Source organism: Triticum urartu, chromosome 4, assembly GCF_003073215.2.
Source record: "Triticum urartu cultivar G1812 chromosome 4, Tu2.1, whole genome shotgun sequence".
In the NCBI taxonomy this organism is placed as follows: domain Eukaryota; kingdom Viridiplantae; phylum Streptophyta; class Magnoliopsida; order Poales; family Poaceae; genus Triticum; species Triticum urartu.
In genome coordinates, this window is record NC_053025.1 from 197,360,728 (window position 1) to 197,364,704 (window position 3,977).

Sequence of the window (3,977 nt, forward strand, 5' to 3'; positions counted from 1 at the left end):
CTTTATTGGATATAGTGCGATCTATGATGTCTCTTACCGATCTACCACTATCGTTTTGGGGTTATGCATTAGAGACAGCTGCATTCACGTTAAATAGGGCACCATCTAAATCCGTTGAGACGACACCTGGAACTATGGTTTGGCAAGAAACCTAAGTTGTCGTTTCTTAAAGTTTGGGTTTGATGCTTATGTGAAAAAGTTTCATCCTGATAAGCTCAAACCCAAATCGGAGAAGTGCGTCTTCATAGGATATCCAAAGGAAACTATTGGATACACCTTCTATCACAGATCCGAAGGCAAGACTTTTGTTGCTAAATTCGGAAACTTTCTGGAGAAGGAGTTTCTCTCGAAAGAAGTGAGTGGGAGGAAAGTAGAACTTGACGAGGTAACTGTACCTGCTCCCTTATTGGAAAGTAGTTCATCACAGAAATCTGTTCCTGTGACTACTACACCAATTAGTGAGGAAGCTAATGATGATGATCATGTAACTTCAGATCAAGTTACTACCGAATCTCGTAGGTAAACCAGAGTGAGATCCGCACCAGAGTGGTACAGTAATCCTGTTCTGGAAGTCATGTTACTAGACCATGACGAACTTGCGAACTATGAGGAAGCGATGATGAGCCCAGATTCCGCGAAATGGTTTGAGCCATAAAAATCTGAGATATGATCCATGTATGAGAACAAAAAGTATGGACTTTGATGGAGTTTGCCCGATGATCGGCAAGCCATAGAAAATAAATGGATCTTCAAGAAGGAAGACGGACGCTGATAGTAGTGTTACTATCTACAAAGCTAGAATTGTCGCAAAAGGTTTTCGACAAGTTCAAGGTGTTGACTACGATGAGATTTTCTCACTCGTATCTATGCTTAAGTCTGTCCGAATCATGTAAGCAATTGCCGCATTTTATGAAATCTGGCAAATGGATAAACAAAACTGCATTCCTTAATGGATTTACTAAAGAAGAGTTGTATACGATGCAACTAGAAGGTTTTGTCGATCCTAAAGGTGTTAAGTAAATATGCAAGCTCCAGCGATCCATCTATGGACTGGTGCAAGAATCTCGGAGTTGGAATATACGCTTTGATAAGTTGATCAAAGCATATAGTTTTATACAGACTTGCGGTGAAGCCTGTATTTACAAGAAAGTGAGTGAGCACTACAGCATTCTAATAAGTATATGTGTATGACATATTGTTGATCGAAAATAATGTAGAATTATTCTGCAAAGCATAAAGGAGAGTTTGAAAGGAGTTTTTTCAAAGAAACACCTCGGTAAAGCTGCTTACATATTGAGTATCAAAATCTATAGAGATAGATCAAGACGCTTGATAAGTTTTTTCAATGAGTACATACCTTGAAAAGATTTTGAAGTAGTTCAAAATGGAACAGTCAAAGAAAAAGTTTCTTGCCTGTGTTACAAGGTGTGAAATTGAGTAAGACTCAAAGCCCGACCACGGCAGAAGATAGAAAGAGAATGAAAGTCATTCCCTATGCCCAGTCATAGGTTCTATAAAGTATGCCATGCTGTATACCAGATCTATTGTATGCCTACCACTGAGTTTGGAAGGGAGTACGATAGTGATCTAGGAGTAGATCACTGGACAGCGGTCAAAATTATCCTTAGTGGAATAAGGATATGTTTCTCGATTATGGAAGTGAAAAAAAAGGTTCGTCGTAAAGGGTTACGCCGATGCAAGTCTTGACACTAATCTAGATGACTCTAAGTCTTCGTCTAGATACATATTGAAAGTGGGAGCAATTAGCTAGAGTAGCTCCATGCAGAGCATTGTTGACATAGAAATTTGCAAAATACATGCGGATCTGAATGTGGCAGACCCATTGACTAAGATTCTCTCACAAGCAAAACATGATCACACCTTAGTACTCCTTGGGTGTTAATCACATAGCGATGTGAACTAGATTACTGAATCTAGTAAACCCTTTGGGTGTTGGTCACATGGCGATGTGAACTATGGGTGTTAAATCACATGATGATGTGAACTATCGATGTTAATCACATGGTGATGTGATCTAGATTATTGACTCTAGTGCAAGTGGGAGACTGAAGGAAATATGCCCTAGAGGCAATAATAAAGTTATTATTTATTTCCTTATATCATGATAAATGTTTATTATTCATGCTAGAATTGTATTAACCAGAAACATAATACATGTGTGAATACATAGACAAACAGAGTGTCACTAGTATTCCTCTACTAGACTAGCTCGTTAATCATAGATGGTTATGTTTCCTAACCATGGACAAAGAGTTTTTATTTGATTAACAAGGTCACATCATTAGTTGAATGATCTGATTGACATGACCCATTCCATTAGCTTAGCACCCGATCGTTTAGTATGTTGCTATTGCTTTCTTCATGACTTATACATGTTCCTATAACTATGAGATTATGCAACTCCCGTTTACCGGAGGAACACTTTGGGTACTACCAAACGTCACAACGTAACTGGGTGATTATAAAGGAGTACTACAGGTGTCTCCAAAGGTACATGTTGGGTTGGCGTATTTCGAGATTAGGATTTGTCACTCCGATTGTCGGAGAGGTATCTCTGGGCCCTCTCGGTAATGCACATCACATAAGCCTTGCAAGCATTACAACTAAATGAGTTAGTTGTGAGATGATGTATTACGGAACGAGTAAAGAGACTTGCCAGTAACGAGATTGAACTAGGTATGATACCGACGATCGAATCTCGGGCAAGTAACATACCGATGACAAAGGGAACAACGTATGTTGTTATGCGGTCTGACCGATAAAGATCTTCGTAGAATATGTAGGAGCCAATATGGGCATCCAGGTTCCCGCTATTGGTTATTGACCGGAGACGTGTCTCGGTCATGTCTACATTGTTCTCGAACCCGTAGGGTCCGCACGCTTAAGGTTACGATGACAGTTATATTATGAGTTTATGCATTTTGATGTACCGAAGGTTGTTCGGAGTCCCGGATGTGATCACGGACATGACGAGGAGTCTCGAAATGGTCGAGACGTAAAGATTGATATATTGGAAGCCTATGTTTGGATATCGGAAGTGTTCCGGGTGAAATCGGGATTTTACCGGTACCGGGAGGTTACCGGAACCCCCCGGGAGCCATATGGGCCTTTGGGCCTTAGTGGAAAGAGAAAGGGGCAGCCCAAGGGCTGCGCGCCCTCCCCCTCCCTAGTCCTATTAGGACTAGGAGAGGTGGCCGGCCCCCTCTCCTCTTTCCCCCCTCCGAGGAATCCTATTACTAGGATTGGGGGGGGGATCCTACTCCCAGAGGGAGTAGGACTCTCCTGCGCCCTCCTCCTTGGCCGGCCAGCCTCCCCCCCTCTATCCTTTATATACGGAGGCAGGGGACACCTCTAGACACACAAGTTGATCCACGTGATCTATTCCTTAGCCGTGTGCGGTGCCCCCTGCCACCATATTCCTCGATAATACTGTAGCGGAGTTTAGGCGAAGCCCTGCTGCTGTAGTTCATCAAGATCATCACCACGCCGTCATGCTGAAGTAACTCTTCCCCGACACTTTGTTGGATCGGAGTCCGGGGATCGTCATCGAGCTGAACGTGTGCTCGAACTCGGAGGTGCCGTAGTTTCGGTGCTTGATCGGTTGGATCATGAAGACGTACGACTACTTCCTCTACGTCGTGTCATCGCTTATGCAGTCGGTCTGCGTTGGGTACGTAGATGACACTCTCCCATCTCGTTGCTATGCATCACATGATCTTGCGTGTGCGTAGGAAATTTTTTGAAATTACTACGTTCCCCAACAGACGGTGCTTCGGAGATGGAGATCACAAGCACAAGATGATGATGGCCATATCATATCACCTAATATTGATTGCATGTGATTATCTTTTATGCATCTATCTTGCTTTGTTTGACGTAGCATTAAGATGATCTCTCACTAAATTTCAAGATAAAAGTGTTCTTCCCTGAGTATGCACCGTTGTGAAAGTTCTTCG